Below are 18,874 nucleotides of genomic sequence, written 5' to 3' on the forward strand. Positions count from 1 at the left end.
TTTTTAACAGAGCCCAGGAATATGGTCCATGAAGCTGTCCGTAAGCTATGACATAAAAATGAGGCAGAAGAAAGTGATGGCATGTGTTGTTTTCTTTTTGTATTTTGTCCCTACCGGCTCAGAGAAGTATCCTCACAATTCCTAATCGTGCAAGGGGGGAAAGAATGCTTTATGATTAGATTTCCTAAATCCTGGCTTGATTTACACAATCTGAGAATTCCTCTGAAACCATTAGATTTGCATTACCCAATATGTGCAGTTAAACTATTATACAGCTATTTAAATGTGAGGCTTTAGAACCCCTTTAGTATCAGTTTCTGGCAAGATTTTGATCTTTTATGCTTTGATTATGAAATAAATAATTGGTGTCATATTGTGGTTAATTTTAATGTGCACTATGAAGTTTTGTTTGTGTTTGTTTATCCAGGTTGTTCCTAAATATGACAAAATTTCATTTAAGCAAGGAATTATAAATGAAGGGGGTGTGTTCACTTTTGCTATTCAGTAAATTTCTTGCAAAGAAACAAATATATGTGTATGACAAATTGGGCAGCAAAAGCATTACCAGGAAGTAGTCCTAGGCCAGCTTTTTCTTCTTCATTTAAAATTACATTCATTGGGTCTGTCTTGCTGGAATGTCTTCCTCAGATAGGGAGTGTGCTCACACTTTGTAAGCTTGGGACAGAAATTCTCTTGTTACATGTAAGATTTATTGAAATATTCTACATTAAAAGCAGAATTTCAGCCCAACCCAGGACAGCAAACTAGAGAAAGCCAAGCTGATGGTTTGCATTCATAGTAACTTTCTCTGGGTATACATACACTCCTCTTATCCATGTAAAGAGGGAAAACAGATGTTCCTGCTCAGTTCAGAACCACGTGAAACCTTTTAAGCCATGGCCAGCCATAAAGCACCTCTGCTGCAGTGTTCCCTGCAAAGCTGCAGAGAATGCACTGGAGAAACTCTGTCAGTTCAGCGTGGCTGTTGGAAGAGGTTGCTGAAGCAGACAACAATGTAGCCACTGGGATCAATTTTTACAATGATGTTCAAAAAGTCATTAACAAGATGAATGAGCTCTAATAAAATATGCAGGCTCCATGCCACATTTTACTTAGCTCACTGTAGCTTAAACTTTTATGTCCTGATTTTATTAGGCATATTACTTAATTTTTCTCAAACTGGCCATTTTATTTAGGTTAAAACTTATTCAACAGATTTTTTTTCCCACACTGAAATAGGATTTCTTTTTAAAAAAAGACTTTGTATAGTGAAGCACCTTCCTAAGGTAGGTTTGTGATCAGTGGCTCAAGGCTGCTTTGCTGCAGCAGCACGAGGCTCGGATGAGCTCTGCCAGTGGGTTGGTGCAGAACTGCACTGCCTTGGAAAAGTGCTGGGAGTGTGAGGGGTGGTACATCCCAGCCATGCATCCCCTGGGGAAGGTGATTTCTTTGGTGACTTTTACACTGGGGAGCCCTGGCAGAGCTCTGTTCAGTGCTCCTGCTGAGGAGCTCAGAGTGGCTGGCCCAGGACATGCAGAGAAGCACAGCTCAGTGAGCTCCAGCACAGAGGCCCAGCCTCCCAGGGAGGGCAAACCCCTGTGAGGAGCCCCTCAGCACAGCTTGTCTGGGTCACAGGGTGTCTCTGGCACAGGGAGAGGCACATTTCCTGCTCTTGGGAACACTTGTGGGATTTCTCAATTAATGAATGGGAAGTGGCTCAGGGAAGTCCAACCCAGAATACACAAACAAGGTGTTCTTTGCCAGGGATCCAGAGTGAAAGAGGCTTGATAACCATGTTCTTGCATCTGTGTCGTCTCTGACCTTCTTACTTCTCATCTAATCCATTTTTGTGTTTTGTCTGGTCTAAATAATTCCAGCTTTGTGCAGCATCTGACAAGCTGCTGGTCTTTCATATCCTACTGCTTAGTGCTCTTTCACAGAAAGTTTCTCCTCGGGATTTTTTGGAGTCCTACTCCTTTCACAAACCTCTGTAGTCTGCTCTCTGAAGACTGTCATTCTTCTAAAATAAACCCTAAGGAACCCAAGTAGGAGTAAGAAAAGTTTAGTGGATACAGTGGCCAGTCTTTCCATATGCAGTTTCCAATCAGTCAATGTGTTGGGAGTTTGTGATGCATCCTTTTGTGCTCCACTGTGATTCTTCTGAGCAAACTTGATGGAGAGAAAGTGGCCTGTGTCAAAACACAGTTGGTTACCATTTATTTTTCCTTTTTTTACTCAAAAACTACTTCAGAGTTTTTCATACAGCTGTGTTGTGGAGTTTCATACAGATTCAAGACAGGGTACTTCTGTGATTTAAAAGTTGATTTAAAGGACATTCAGGCTGTTGCAACATGCAGGAGCAGTGCTTGTCTTTGATTCATAGAAGTGCTAGTTCCTGGATTGATTGGTTTAATATCCTTTGTCAATAAAGCAGACTGAATGCATTTATTCCTCTGGGCTCGGGGGGTAGAGAAGAGGAAGTTTCAGTCTCTCAATAACTTGTTAGCTGTGGCTTCACAGAGCATCTTGGAGAGCTGTGCTCTGCAGTTATTGCTTTATGCACACACCTCTTGTTTGAAAAGACTCCTCTGTTATATTTGAAAATGCATATATTTACAGGATAGAAGTGACCTTTCAAATGTAGCTCTCAAGCTGGGTATTTATTTGAATGATCCATTTGGAACAGTTCCTTTGCACTTCCAGTGTTTTGTCCAAGGGATTTGTGGTCCTGAGGCAGTACTTCAGGAAAGCAATCTTACCAGGAGAAGATGATGAATAGCACACTTCAGCAAGTTCCCCAGTGTGATGAGTCAAGTTAAATGTTTGTTTCTTAGTAAAATCTCCCCCCCAAAAAAAGCATTTTCATTGGCTGCTTATATTCTTCATCCTACTCCATTCAACTGTTTTCCCTTCTGAGGGGAAAGAGAAGCTTTCTGCAATGATTTAAATATTATGGCAAGCCATCTGGGAAACTGCGGACTTGTACCAAGTTTTAATTTACTCTGTTCTTCTCAGAAAACATCTAGAAAATCTTTTCTTTTATGGATTCTGGGAAGGCCTTTGAGAGGTGATGAATGTGGGCAGTGACCTTCAAACTAGAACTGGCTTGGGATCTTAAACCTCATTCATTTTCAGCAGAGCATATGCTTCCAAATGTGATGAGAAAAATCCTAATGAGAATGTCTCCTGTCTGCCCGAAGTCTGGACATGGCAGAGACGTGTATTCCATCTTGCTGAGAAACTCCAAACCAAGTTTCTCATTTAGGAACCTAAAAAGCATGAGGTGGCATTTGTTAAGTGTAAAGGGAAGGCTGTTTCTCAGTTTCTGGGCTTCATGCTTGTCCATATTTGTATGTAGTGTTCATACACTGTATAATACATACTTGTATTGTATAGTGTTCATACTTCTTGTGTACCAGGGGATCCAGGGAGACAGAAGGAAATCCTGTGAAACTTGTGAATGAATGTGCTCCTTTATAGCTTTCCTGTGCAGAATTCTATTAAATTCTATTAAATGCTCTAATTACAAGATTGAGGAAAATTTACTTGATGTTGTACTAAGCAGCAATGAAGGTAACATGTAGACAAGGTAACACAGTTGTGGTTGATCCCACATATTTAGGAAGAAAAGGATCTGTTGTTTCCAAATAAAATTGTTCTCCACTGGTGCTAAGGTTTGGGAACAGAAATCATTAAGACCCTTCTGTCATTCAGAGAAAGAGAATTTAGGTTTAACTTTCTTGGTATCCTCTGGAAAGCCTTTGAAGAATTCAGATAAAAGCTAAAATGTGAGAATTCCAAATGCAGAAAGAAAGAAGTAAGCAGAAAGAGGCAAAGCAAAATGAAATCTCATGCTGAAAATCCTATGTATTGAAAAGTTCTGTTGTAAAAAAAAATATATTCCTATGTATCCTTGTTCTTTTTCATTTCCACTGTGCAAAAAGCTGAGTACACATGGGAACAGCAGGGTAATGCCACCAGCCTTGGAAGGAAGGATGGCTGCTTCCTTGTAATTTATTTACCAAAAAGGTCAGCTCCAGACATGACAGCTGTTTTCACTGTGCTCCCTAGTTGACCACATAATTCTGTATGCTGCTGAAATGTTCAGGGAAAACATTATGAGATGAATTAGCTGTTTCGAAAAATATTCTGAAACACTGCTGCCATTATGGGCACATTGTTCTGGATGAGATTCAGGGAGAAGCTTGGGAAGAGATGCCATGAGGTGGGAAAACAGCTGTCTGAAAGGAGAGCCATGATGGGACAGGATGTATGCAGTTGTTAAGTTGGAGAATAAATCCTTCAGGAAGAGAGGGATACAAAATGAGTTTATAGCCTGGAATGTGTTAGTTAATATTTATAATGTGCATCCATCTTTCTCTGTTTCTTGGCTGTGCACTGGGTCTTGTGTGGTCTTGTATCAAGTACAAATAATGACATTAAACAAAGTGATTAATGTCTGTGTGAGACAATTGGAAGGTTATTTCCAGCGTTTACAGTGCTGCTTTTTGTGCAGCACACAAGCACAGCATATGGGTACTTGGGTAACAACACAGAGGTGTTTTATTGATCTCCTCCCGTTCCACTTCACTAAATCTGCCATTTTCCAGCCAGGCACAGCACCGGGATAATCAAGTCAGCATCCACTGCAGCTCTGTCTGGTGAAATCAAAGAAATTCTGAAAGTTACGATGAAGGGAAGAAGAAGGGAGAAAAAAACCCAAAACCACGTGAGAGGTTCTGAGGTAGTGGGGATAAAGGGATTTAAAGCTAATTGAAGGTCTAAAAAACAGGAGCTGTCATTTAAAATGGTAAATGTCAATTGTACTCTGAAATTAAACCCCAGATTTTGATGAGAGATGTATGTTCTAAGCCATATATATATTTATCTATATATCCTTGAAAGCGCTCCAAATTAAACCAACAGATTTTATGCAATGCAAAAATGAAGAGAGAATTACTGGGTAGAATGGGGAGAAATAGAGGGCTTTTCTCTGTATACATTTTCAACACGTCTATCTACTGGAAATGATTATTTCTATATAAAAATGTCACTTCTTGGTAAATATTGAAAAAACATTAATGCCTGAGCTGGCTGGAAACACAAAACCTGTGATTAATATCTGATTAATTATTAAATAACAACTTTAGTAATACATTTTCCCTGTAGACATAGTCATAGTTGGTATAACACATATTAAGATAATTCAGAAAAGCATATCTATGTACAAGAAATATACATATTATCCAAATGGATTTAATTAAACCAATATCAGCAGTCAGTGCCTCAAAAATTAGGAAATAGCTGATATTAGCAGTTCGAGGGCTTACTTAATTTATTCCCACTTGGATTTTGGCAATATTAATTTATTCAGTAGAAAATATCCTAAGTGTACAGTAATTTTACAGTAGGTTGCAATGCACAAAAGGGAATGAAACCAATTAAGTGAGCAAAAGAATGAAACAAAAGCAACGAGGAACACTTTACTCAGGAAGTGGCCTCATTCTGGTACCTCATGATCAACTCCTAGATCTTGTATTTATATTTTTGTGAACAATCCAGTGAAAAGGCAAAGGGAATATTCATTAAATTATTAATTAAATCCAGAGTTCATAGTGTATTGTGAAGCACTGAGATAACACTGTGAAGAGAAATAAATCCATTAAATGGGGCTCAATAAAATGACCAATGGTGAAATGAAATGCATTCTAATCCATGATTTCCCTTATTATCATCACATCCTGGAAACCACTTATGTAAGTGTGCCTCGTGAATCTGATTAGCTGTAACAGAACAGTCCCTGGGAAGCATTTTTACCCTCTTTTACAGAAGGTGTGCCAAAGACATGGAGATACAAGGTTATCAGCCTTTTTTGGAGTACTGGAGGAGGAATTTCTTCAGTGGCGTGCATGTTTTGATAAGAATAAGCCAAATTTACTCTAAAAGTTCTGTTCTGATAAAGCCTCTCTTAGAGTAATGTAGGATATTCAACACCCAATTCAGTACTTCCAAGATTAAAATATTCCACTCCTGTAAATGAGATAAAAACATAAATGAGAAATTTAAGGTCTTGTCCATGTTAATGAGGGGTAGAACTTGGACATGGATGGACTGTGCAGGCCACAGATTTACTTTCATGACTGCCAGAACACTTACATTTACGGAAAAACAGGACAAACTTTTCCTTGTTTGTTGAGGCTGATTTGTTTTGCCTTTCTTTTGTTTTCAAGAGGTGCTGCTGCTCTGTGCTGGTTCCCAGTGACCCATTCCTCCTGGCTGCTAATATCCATGGATACAAGACATGGCTTGTGGCCACGTTTATGTGCTGCCTCCACCTTCTGTGTTCTTGGGTTGGAGGATTACAAGTTGATAGCAGCCTGTGTCAGGAACACTGCAATTCCCTTTGGCTTCATGTAACTCTTGTCCATTTTGAGAGAAAACATTTGTCAGGCACTTACACCAGCAGGCTGCCTTAACTGCATTTTTTTATCATCTACACAGTTCATAGGTTGTAATGGTTTCCAGACAGGTGAGATATGTGTAATCTGCATTTTTTAATATGTTTGTAAATGCTCAATTTATGATTTAGGTAATAATGCTTAAATAAAGGTACTGGTTTAGTATAATTAGCACAGCTGTTAGTGGCTCTGTTTCAGATACCAATGGTGTTTATTTCATGACAAAGATAGGACAAAATGGAGCTGGGATTAGCTTGAGCATTCCAACCAAAGGAACTGCCTCAACAACAGTTTCTTGGCAGAAGTCATGCAGGAAGGAGGAATTCTTAAATAAACAAAGCAGCCCATTGCAGCATCCAAAGGTGCTTCTTACTGCTTAGGAACAACAGGCCTTCATCCACCTGTATTCCTTTTTTCTTTTCCTTTTTTTTTTGGTCTGGGAAAAGCAGACTTCAAAACTGGCTCGAGTTTTGAAGCTTAACAGATGAGACTTGTCTGTGTGCAATACTGTGCAGACAAAAGGCACCTTTCAGGCAGCCCAGTCTCCAGTAATAGTACCTGAGCTCCATGAACACCTCATTTTATCAGTGCTTCTGTCACCATCCATGTGTGAAGTCATGAGCTCCTCGGGGTGTAGGCCATCAATGAACTGGTACCATTAACTGAGTGGGATGTAAATCAGGGCCCCATAAAGCTCATCAGTGAGCAGGGATCAGTAGGAAGGAAACAGGAACATTTCAGGTGTTTTTTTGTTCTGATAAATAAATTGATTTCTCTGTTGATTTCAGTTATGTTCACCATTTACAGGCCCATAAATATATCCTGGAGATACATCCTATGTATAATAAACAGAAATGTTTACAGTTAATAGTTGGGGATTAAAATAGCTCTACTTCTTAATCTGTGTTTCTCTTTCAAACTTGTCCAGGTACCTGGAATTTTTCACCATTCCAGTCGATGCAACAAGGCATTTTGTCTTGGAGAAAAGAGGCAATTATTTATACTGGGAAAGCTCCCAAATGAGCATGTCCTCTTGCCCCCAGGGCCAAGGTGGTCACCACAGTCAGTGATCCATGGGCTCAGACACACTCTGGTGCCAGGTACAATGATGTAGCCTGCTGTAGCCACCATTCCTGTGGATTTCCCCTCTGGTGCTCCATCAAAGAGTGCAGTGTGCACCTCTGCTGCATCTGGAACAGCCACATGGGTTGAACACTTTCAGCAAGGCTGTGGTCCTGCTGTGACCCTCCAGCAACAGACTGGGATGTAAAAACAATTCTCCAGCAGCACCAGGCTGTGCTTCAGGATCCAGCAGTCCTGAAACCTTTCCTGGGCACTGGGAAAAGAAAATCTTGTTTGCCATGTTAAAGGAACAGCTGAAAGAACCTGCATTTTGTCAGGGCTTATTTCTTCCTCTGGCTGCCCTTTCCTTTTCTACCTACCTGTTTTGGGTTTTCTTCATTTTGAATTTAAGTTCTGATTGTTATGGAGTTTTCTGAAAGGCTCTGGAGAAAACATATGTGTTGATTAAAGTTAAGGAAACTCTTGAAATTAAAAGTTTTGGAAGTAGAAGTGGGTTTTTGATCAGTGTTTAAAGAAATGCAGAAGAGAAAAAGACAATAAAATATCCCGAAATACAAAGACATTGTTTTAAGGGCAATTTTGATTTCTTTAAGGAAATTCTTCACACTTAGTGATTTCTTTTGAAAATAAGGAAACCCAGACTTTCTGTTTAGAATAATTACATGAAAAGATGTTGAATATACATTTAAATTGCTGTTACATATTACTGTTAAGACATTAACACTTTTTGAATTCCTATTTTGAAATAGCTTGGCCTTTTTTTCCAGGACCTGACCTAAACTTAATTACAGTCAAGGGTGGAACTCCAGCAGTTGATAAAATACGCTAATCTACTAACTTCAGTTAAAGTGAGTATTGGAAAGAAGATTTCAGACCAAAAAAAAGAGCAAATCTCAGCTAAGAAGAAATTTTGGAACTTTGTGGTTCAGAAGTGCCTGTGGTTCAGTACTTTATTATTGCTGACAACATTGGCACAGCTTATGCGTTTTAAAAGCATATTCCCTTCACAGTGATTCTGAAACCCTGTTAGAAAAATCAACCCTTTTAGCAGCATTTACATCTGTACTCAGCCTTCAGTGTCACTGAAATCTCTGTGGGACTTAAACAAATCCTTAAATGCTGTCCTTAGAGACATTTTCCTGAGGAACGAATTTTCTGGAACACGGCCTCTAAATGCATGGAAAACCAGCAAAGCGTCTTTGTCTTCCCATTTCCTGAACTTCAGATCAATTACAAAAACTCTGATTTTCAAAAGTTCTTCCAAAGGAGCTCTTTTCTTGTCACCGTGTGTCACTCTGTCAGTTACATTTCAAGGCATGGATTTGAAATCCGACCAGCAGAAACAGCTACCTTTGTCATAAATTTAACTTGGCAGCTTCTCTGTGGGACTTTCAATTAGGTTGTTTTTCTTTTTAAGGGAAAAAAAAAAAAAAAAAACCAAAACACTGAAAGTGTCAGTCCAAACCCAGTGAGCAAATGCTGGTATATGGGAGGCGTACCCATACTGCCTTCTACTTCAGACTCCAGGATGATCAGGAACATAAATTGCCAAGTTTTGGAGAAAAACAACTTATAAAAACTTGTTCCAGGGACACAGAAAGAGCAGTTCCTGCTGTGTGAGGGGATGGGTGGCTCTGAGGCCTCTGAGGATTGGCAGCGCTGAGGGCTCAGCCCAGGAGGCAGAGAGGTGGCTCTGTGACACTGCTCAGAATCTCGTGTTTTCCACTTAAAACTTGGGAGTCTCTATGGAGGAAGTTTACAAACCCCACCATGTTTTAATGCTGGTTGCTGAAAGCTTGGATTCTGAGGCAGTGGGAGCTGGTGTGCCTGGAAAGAGCCGAGCCCTGGGGCCGGGCCGGAGCCGCCACAGCCTCGAGGGCAAGAGCCCCTCCCGGTGTCCGTATGAAAATGGGATCGAGGTGTGGGAGCTGCCGTCCCTGGCAGCTCTGCTCCGGGCTGCCTCCCTGGAAACCTTATCTCTGTGGATGCGGGGAATGCCAGGATCCTGTGAAAACCCCGGCTGCCGTTCCAACGGCAATGAGCCCGTGCCTCAGGACTGCCGCCATTTCCCCGCAGCCTCCTCAGCTGCGGTGAATGTTACCGTCCCGCTCCAGAGCGGGAATTTCCTCGTGACGTGTGGAGAAAAAAAATGTTTAACTGAGTTTATAGCTCGAAAAGTGGTAAAACTACCCTTGAAGAAGTCATTAAGTGTGAGTGGACTCAATGATTTCTGCCTGAATTATCAGCAAGCATTAAAGACACACGATGTGTGTGTGAGGGGAAGGCAGGAGCCCCGGCCGAGGACTGTTCCTGAAATCCCACTGGCGTTGTAGTTTTTGTCATTTTATTTGTATTTGTCACTGAAACGTGACTGGAAAACTGATAAAAATGCTTTGGATAGACACAAAGGGGTGAAGGTGCGAAGGACCGATGACATCCCACACCAGCCTTTCTCATCCGCTGCCTCTACCTTCTGCTGAAGCCGCGACTGCGACAGCACGATCGGGTATGTGCTACGATTTTAAAAGATACTTTGTTTTTATAGCTGGTAATTATGGATGGGCAACAACTGAGAAAGGAAGCAATTGTAAATATGCACAAACTTGAAAAGTTCGTTGGAATTTTTCAGGTCTGTAATAATTCTGATGTTTTTGTGTGATCTATAAGATGACTGTTTTGCAGTAGGAGAAAAGCTTTTATGGAAGTGTTTCAGTATTATGTCTCCATTCGGTGTGGGAAGGTTGGAGGGGGGCTGAAGCTGATGGTAACTTGCAGCCGTCAGGTGCTCTCAGCAACTCTTCCTCTAAGTGCCAGGTTTGTTTCTAATTCATGGAATGTGAACTTCAGGTAGCTAGAAAATGGCTCAGGTTTTAATTGCCAAATTGTGTCCCATCCCTAAATTTCCAACAAACAGCCAGTGTAAAATGCAATTTAAACAAGGCTGACAAAGAAATAACGTTCTCCTTTTGAAAATATCAGGAGATCTATTATTACCTCTAGAATTGATGTTAATCTTTAAACCAACTGTTTCCATATAATATTTCTATTTTGAGAAGGGAAGACTTCAAATTGAGCTTTGTTGTGTAAATTCTTGCTCTGCCCTTAGTATGTCACTGTTTTGCAAACAATGGTCCCTGCTGTGAGCCACCATCTCTCCTGGCAAAGCCGAGAGTCACAGGCTGGAAAAATAGTTTATTCACTTACAAAAATGACTGGTATTTAGGTGAGAGCATGATCAGAAGGTAGAAAAAAGGAGAGATCATTTTTCCCTAAAGAACTTATACTCGTAGAGTGCACTCTTACCCTTTGGGATTTAAGGTTATATACAGTGATTGTGTATAGGGTATTAGTGCCAGCTAATAGTTGTCAAAAAGAGGTGAACACAGGTAAGTAGTTACATTTGAAATTAACTGGAAACCTGCCAAAGAATCCAAGTATCAAGGAGGACTCTGAAAAGGAGGAAGGCACCTGATTCCTAACTCTGCACATCTTTTAGGTGAGAAAGTCAGTGTTTTTGTGTCCTCAGGAGCACCTTTGTGGGATTTTTAATACAGTTGAAAGGAAAATAACCAACAAAAATGCATTTTTATTTTCCTTTGCTGCTGCATTTCTTGACTTTGTATTACATATCTTTACAAAAGAGATATTTGGGGGTATTCAGCTAAGTGATGCTTTTCTGTTTGTCTGTAAAGAATGTGAAGTAGCAGAGATGGGATTTCTTAGTTACAGGATTCCAGTTTCACTTGTTGATCAGAGAACTTTGTGGCGTTTTCTGAAAAGGAAAGCAAAGGAGAAATTTGGGCCGTGGTTCTGGGTGCTGCTACCAGAGCCGTGGGACACAGCCGGGTTTGGAAGTGTCTGCAGGAGCCCCGGTGTCCTGGGCTCTGGCACTGCTCAGACCCCGGGCTGGCAGGAGCTGCTGGGAGAAAGGGATGGGGAGCGAGGAGTTCCTCAGGGGCTCCGTGAGGCATTTCCCGGCCCTGGAGCAGCTGGGAAGGTTCCTAAAGCTGAGGGAGGGCGGAAGGCCCTGGGCAGAGGCACTGAGCTGGCACAGCAGAGGCAGGGAAGAGTACTCCTGGTCATTCTGGAAAAGCTTTTATCAGCTCTGCCATGCTGCACACGTGCAGGGGCTGCTTCTTCCGACCATCCCGGCCGTGCTATTCCCTCCCGGCGGACTCCAGGCCAGCCGAGGGTGCCTTGGAAAGCTCCCTGGAGCTGCTCTGGAGCCAAGCTGGCGCCAGGCTGTTCCTCAGTGCCGAGCCTGCCGCGGAGCCGGGTGTGTCCGAGGGCAGCGGGAGGGAGCTGCGCGAGTCGCTGCGGGGTTTGTCACCTGTCGCTGGCGGCGCTGTCGCTGTGCCTGCAGCTCTGAGGCCCGCGGGGGGAAATGCGGCCGGGGGGTGGCGGCGTCTGGTGCTCACCGCGCGGGGCTTTGCCAGCCACACGGCGATGGTCGCTGGGCTCTCTCTGGGCTGTGAGGCTGGGAGAGCACGGTCCCACCGCTGCCAGGTGGCCATTTCGGGTTCTGTGCCTGTGTTGAAGGTTTCCTGCTGCTCCACTGCTCATCCTCAGCTGTTCCCAGCCCTTCCCTGGAATCCCCGCCTCTTAGTGAGGAAAACCAGCAGATCTCAAAAGAGCTGCAGTAATCCAGGAAAAACGGGAATGTTCCCTGTAAGGGGTCATGCCGTTTTTTTTTTCCCAACAGGAAAGTTGTTTTATAGTGGGAGAAGGGTAGCAGAACTCATGTGTAAGTTTCTCTGCTTGGGTGGGTGCAAGGACTGTTCCTTGGGCTGACAGCAGCGGTGCGACAAAGGACAGGGAACTGTTTGTGGGAGAGCTGAGCTTGTCTTTTACTTCTGTGCATTGCACTTGGTGGCTGTGTCCGAGCTACATGAACAGATTTTTTTTTAAAGCTGAACAAACAAACCTGAGAGTTCTTGAGCACCTGGGCTGGGGAGCAGAGGGGTGGCCATCTGTTGGAACCTTCAGTTGCATTTTCCTTGTAATTAACTGTCTAATTGCTTGTCCAGAGCTGTTGCTGTTGCTAATCTATTTACACATGTAATTAATTATAGGTTAAAAATAATCACACAACCTTTTTAGGTTGTTTGTCCTTTTTTGTTCATTTGTGGAATGTCAGACTATCACGCTGGTGAACTATTGCTGTGTTTATTTATGGACTACATTATGACTCCCTTCTGGATGTGTCCATGGAAGAACATATGATAGCTAATTAGTTCTCAGGTTAAATAAGGAAACAACAAGCATCAATTGTAGCTACTTTCAGCATGGTAGCCATGGCAGGAAAACCTCAGGAGTACCTCCAAGGCTCATGCTGGCTACCCATACTTCTTATTCTGTTTTTTAAATTAAGAAATGGGGACCCCACTGATGCGGCACATGATGTTCAACTTTCTGAAAGCTGAATTTGGAGAGGGAGACAGGGCTTACTCATTTTGTAAGACACTTGGCAAACTGGTGGGAGTGGGTAAAATGTTTGTATTTGCTGTGAGAGAACTCTGCTGTGCTGAGGGGCCCAGAGCAGAGCTTTGCAGGCCTCTTGAGTGGTGCCTGGTGCTGTCACAGCCTCAGTGACACTGAGCCGTGGGACAGGGCAGTTGCGTGTCCCTGATCCCCAGGAGCACACCCTGGTGCTGCTGGAGCCAGGGCTGCTCGGGGCTGTGTCTGAGCTGTTGCTTTTTCTCCTCTCGGGTTGTCTCTTCTCATCCATGTTTAAAGCTCTCTGTGCTTTCATGTTTGCTCAGCTCCAGGATTCCCGTGGACGTGCCCTTTCCCCCTTCCTAGCCGTGCCAGAATGTGGATATCGCTCACTGCTCGTTCCTGCCACGTTTCCTCCCGTTTCCTCTTCTGTCAGGGATCTGTGGAGCCACCACAAATCCCAGATTTCCCTCCCCTTTGTCTGGGATATCACCTAGGATATCGTCCAGGATGTCACCCCACTCATAGGGCGGGAAGCCACATGAGGGGACAGGGAAATTGACTGGAGCCATGGGAAAAGGTCTCTCAAAACTCCCTTGGCATCATGTCATGTCCAGTGCACGTGGGAGTGCCATAAACATTGGGAACAATCGGAACAGGAAGAGCTTCATTGGCAAAAGCTTCCCCTGGGCCTTGAGGAAGGATGATGCCTGATGTGTGGTAGTGTGCACAGAGAGATGTTCAGGAAATCTTCCTGTGGGACTGTCCAGCTATGTTTTAGATTTCTCTTTGCAAGTCACCCACTTGCCTCAATATTTTCCTCTTTTTCTTCCTCAAAGAGCAGTGGAAAGAGAGGTAGAATGCACTGGTGGATGCAGTTCTGCAGCAGGGTCTGAGCCTCTGGCAGCAGCAGCTGTCCCAGCGGTGCCAGTGCCCACTTTGGCACAGTGAAGGTGTGGGAAACCAGAGAGGAGAATGATTGTGAGTTCTGCCTCAGTGAACTGTGTGTTTGCAGGGTATCTGTGTACCCTGTGTGCCCGATCCTTGGTGCGTTCAAAATTGCTCCTCTCAGCTGTTTCCTTTAGATGTGTGTGACACACACAGGAGTGTTTGTGATGGGCAGAGAGGCAATATATTGAGAAAACTCAATATATTGCTTACAGTCCATCTGCACACACACAAAGTCCTGGAAGTGTGAAATCTATTTTTAAAATAGCCTAGTCTATCTCTCTGACTATTTCTTATGTTGTTAAATAAGTTTAAAGTGTGATTGGTGATCTCCAGATCCAAATCTGGATTTCTAAAGTGTCCAGCTGCATCTCCAGCCCTGTGGTGAGAGCCCCTGTCATCCAATGCCAGATCTTTTCAAGGCAGCTCACATGTTTCCAGAGCTCTCCTTAGCAGTTTAATGGCTTTATCACTATTAGAACAAATATCACTCCTTTTGTTAATGACAGCATTGGGCCAGTGTTTCAACTAAGGGCTTAGCAGGCAATGCTAGTGTGTTTTTGGATTCTCAGTTTTAATTTTTTTCCTCTCTTTCTTTTGAATTGGAAGCCCAGGTTGAACATAGAACATAGAATGCGCAGATTTGACATCGTTGTTTGGCATTTGAATATTTCTTTGCCTTCCTTGCGTTGGCCTTTTCACATCTGTGCTCAACACATTCAGTGCAAATGTCAATAACACGTTAGAAAGGTGGATGAAGAGATGTAGAACATTGATGTGTGGTGCTGGTGGAAGCTTGACAGCTGTCAACTTTGCCTGTGTGCATTTACCTCCTCCTCTGTATTATTTATTCCTCTGAAACACTTCTGCAAATGAAGCAGGTGAGAGGGAATGTAAGGTAAATTAAGCCTGTTTAGGGTAACTGGAGATGAGAAGGAGCTAAAACACCCACAGGAGCAGAGCACCTGGGTATTGGTGGCTGCTGCCATACCTGAGGTGTTCCCCTTAAAAACATGGCTTGAATTACTCAAGAGTTACCAGCCTCTCTAGCCCCAAAGCATCTTCATTCTGAATGTGCACATAATAAATATTTTATAGTTTAAACTCTGAGTCTTCAAATGCTTAAAGGTGGCAAAAGGAGAAAACAGCGAAGAGAAGAAAGTGAGCGAAGAAGCCTGTGTCTAAAGAGAAGGAAAGGTGCATCCAGTCTGTGCATTTGGGCACCTGCCCCACGTGAAGAGAGCAGAAAATGCAGTCCAGTCCTTGTGCTGTGTCCTGGTACCACATCACTGGGGGCAGATGGTGACAAGGCATTCCTGCAGATCTTTCCAGGCTGAGTTAAATCCCAAAGTGAAACTATTGGAGTTTCAGATCTTCTTGTCTCCTGGGTGTTTGAACTGGGTTTCACGTAGCTTAGCTCAAGGCAGTGGAATTTTTTGGGGTGTCTGTATTTTTCAGCTGCTGCTGGGAGTGGAGCTGGTGTATTACCACTGCTGTTAGATGTGGCATGAAGGGTGGGGAGTTGACCTCTGTCTGCAGAGCTTTGTGCTGTAAAGGGTTCTTTCTTAGCTCTGTAATTTGCATTCCCCTTGCTCAGTTTTATCCCTGCCCCGTGGTAATAAATGGCCTGGGAAACCTGGGTAGAGTTGCATTAATCATGACAATCATAACAGTAACAAAAGGGCTCTGGCTTGAAAAGTCAACACTAAGTCCATCAAGCTGGATTTCTTTTTAAATGGCTGGTTAACTGAGCTCCTCTACTTAAGAATTTGCTGGTTCATTTCTTTGGGCAGCAGGATTTCAGGCACTCTGTGTCATACAAGCAATATCAGTTTGATTTGGTCCCATCTTTTCTGTCCTCTCCTACCACATTAGGGCCCCGTTGCTCTTCACAGCTCTGTGTTATCTCAGGAATTCATTTGCAAGCTGGGAGATCATCAGTAAGTACTGACCCTCCAAGGCTGGTTTGATTATTGGTTGGTGAAACCACCCTGAATATTGCACAGTCACAAGCCCCAGAACATAAATTAGCTTTTTTAACGCCTGGCGGTTTTCTTACGGAAAATCAAGCAAGCCTTTGCTGACACATTGCTGCCTGCAGGTAACGATGGCATATTTGGAACTCAAAAGGTTACAGTTAGAGCTCTCTGTCAGGCTGTGGGTGCACAGTTGTGTCTTTTGTCCTCAGCCTGTTGCTCCTAACACCTTTGGAGATGGGAAACCCTGTCAGAAATGCATAGATAGGCTTTCAAAGGGTTGTTTGGCTCTGTTTGCAGTGAGTGCACCCAGATTATGTAAATATGTGAATATTTATTAGGACAGTGGGAATGAATGCCTGCAGCCAAAGAGATCTGCTGAGACAAGGGAGAGATCTGGATTCCAGCTGCCACTTCAATTGATACTTCACTTTATTGTGAAGCAGAAAGTACTGATGCCTTCCTTTCAGCTGAGTTATTAGAGACCATGTTCTGCCATGCTGTGCCCCCTCTCATCACTGAGTGTGGTGAGGGAGTGTTCGTCTGCAGTGGTTGCTCACAGGAGCAGCCCTGGCTGTCTGGACACTTGAGTTGCATATCAGTAGCTAAGTCCAGCTGGCAGAGGTTGTTTCTGGAAACTGGGGGCTCATGGCACAGGGCAGTTTTTGAGGGTCTGATCGAGTGAATTATGTGCTGACATTCGCTGTGTTCTCCTTGGAGGCCAGGAACTCAGTGGACTTGATGAATTTTGAGTAAGAGTATCTTTTTAAGCTCTTCAGGAGGGAATTGCATTTCAGTTCTAGAGATGCCAGAACTTTTCAGGCAGTTCAATATGGGAAAAATATATTTTGTCATAAGCTTGATTTGTTTTGCTGTATCTCCAGCTCACATCTCTTCAACTGCTTTTTGAAGTATGGACAGAAATTGAGATACTCAAAGCATGCATCACCATTGCTGCTGTCTTGGGATGCATGAAGGCTCCTACTGTCCTTTTGCCACATTTCTGTAACTCACATGTCTTTATGAAATTTCAGATGAGACCTTTTTTCAAAAGGACTTCTATCTCTGTAGCCTTTTTTTTTTTTTTTTAATGTGTAATAAATACATCTGGAGAGCTGTGCTTTTTGTTCAGTTGAAGAGTTACAACCCTTCAGCGACCATAATTTAGTTGTTAAATGGCCTGAAGATTTTCTGGCATGGCCCTGAAGTACCCACTTCATAGTGCAAAAAGGCTTTTCCTGTCCTTTCCTCTTGTGATGGCACTGATGTGGTTTTGGTGTTTGGCATTGGTCCTGTGATTCTCTTTCTGGCTGAAATTGCCACAAAGACTTCCAGAATGTCTCAGTTATTGGTTAATATTTGCAGAGTCTTAGTTTTGTGGACTTTTTGCTTTCAACACTAAATGTCAGCTTTTTTTTTTTCTTTGTTTTTAATTTGATTCTGTTTTGGTTAGACACAGACCTGAAAGAGATTTATTTAGACCTAAAGAGGTTTAGAGATTTATTTGTCAGAACGTAAAGGAAATGGGTTAAGTGATGCTGAAGGTGAGGCTTGTAGCAGCAGAGCTGGAAATGGCACCAGCACAAACTGAGCAGCCACCATGCACTGGCTTGAGTGTACATTTTTCATGCCTCTTGGTCAAGCTCATGTAAATGCACCCCAGAATTGTCTGGTTTGTGGTTTCAGGAGTTATTTGAGTTTGAGACAAGAACAGTGCAAATCTGTGCGATGTTATCCTGAGGAGCAGATGGGCGCATACAGGGAAATCAGCAGACTCCCAGTGCTCCAGAGCAAATTAAGGCAACACTATTAATAGTCTGACCTTTCCGAGAGTGTCACTCATCCTTCATCAGCAATTCTATGATGCAGGGTAGGTGCCATTTCAGTCATTGTATTAGCTTTGTTATTTGTCTGTGCATTAACCAAATTCATCAGCCAGTTTGCTCACAGGAACAGGTTGGGGACTAACCTTTGCAAGATGCACTCACAATGAAACATGAGAGATTCTGTTTACTTTTGTTTATTAACTCCTCACTGTGCACTTTCTGTGACAGTTTTTATTCCCTCCCAAAGCCTGCAGTGCGCAGAGGTAAATAGTTGAGGACATTACATATTTTTAAGCCGCCCACATGACATTGATCTATCTTAGCTGAAGCTAGACCCAGTCCTGAAACCTCTTTCACATGAGCCAAACAATTCATAAGTGCTCAGCTCACTTTGCAGTTTCTCCACCTTTAAGGTGAGGGTGAGGAAATGCCCTCACTTACGCTCTCCCATAGATGCTGTGCACAGGGCAGTGTGAGGATGAAGTGCACCAAGAATACACTGATTGCTGCTGGTTCAAGTCAATGCAGCATAAAACTGTAGTAAATAAAGGAGAGGTGTCCCAGGTATTTGATATGTGCACTCCATGTAAACTTTCATATCCTTTGAATGCTCCAGAAATCAGAGCTCAGGACTTCAAAAAGTTCCAGCTCTTTGTTTGATTTTTATCCCCACTCACAACAAAGTGACAACAAACTGAAGTATTATTCCAATAATCTTCTTGTTTATTGCTGTTCAGAGAAGGGCTTCTGGCTAAATGTTCATTACCCTTTTTTTCACATGCCAGCCAATACAGATCATGACTTTATGGGTGCATTTAATAAAATTACCTATTTGAAAATTTTGAAGGCTATTCAAAAAGTCCTCACAGTTGTTGGATAATTGTATAAACTCTGTATGCAGAAATGCAAATCTCCTCTTTTTTTTTTTTTTCCATTTGAAGGAGAATGGCAAAGTGACGAGTTGTGACTAATGCCATTTCCCTGTGCTGCCATCTGTTTGTAGTGCACTGAAAGGCTGCATTGGCCACGTCTTTCCTCTTTTCTCATGGCTCAGTTCTGCTGTTTGCATCCACATCAGCCCCTTAACCAAGCCCGTTGATAACTGCAGCAGCGCAAGGCAGAGATTCATCACAGGAGTGTAATGACG

General features: G+C 42.8%; 1 long non-coding RNA gene across 2 annotated transcripts in view; it reads left to right on the forward strand.

Moving 5' to 3' along the window:
- Window positions 1-18,874, forward strand: part of LOC128786586 (uncharacterized) — a 67,754-nt gene that overhangs the window by 29,930 nt on the left and 18,950 nt on the right. The window contains exons 10-13 of one of the 2 annotated variants that reach the window (XR_008430350.1): window positions 4,611-4,744; window positions 6,231-6,529; window positions 7,387-7,558; window positions 8,309-10,047. This is a non-coding gene — a long non-coding RNA (uncharacterized LOC128786586). Of the gene's footprint in view, window positions 1-4,610; window positions 4,745-6,230; window positions 6,530-7,386; window positions 7,559-8,308; window positions 10,224-18,874 lie in introns of those variants that run through there. The other variant, XR_008430349.1, reaches the window with a different exon arrangement.

The sequence above is a fragment of the Vidua chalybeata genome, chromosome 4 (genome assembly GCF_026979565.1).
Source record: "Vidua chalybeata isolate OUT-0048 chromosome 4, bVidCha1 merged haplotype, whole genome shotgun sequence".
Lineage (NCBI taxonomy): Eukaryota > Metazoa > Chordata > Aves > Passeriformes > Viduidae > Vidua > Vidua chalybeata.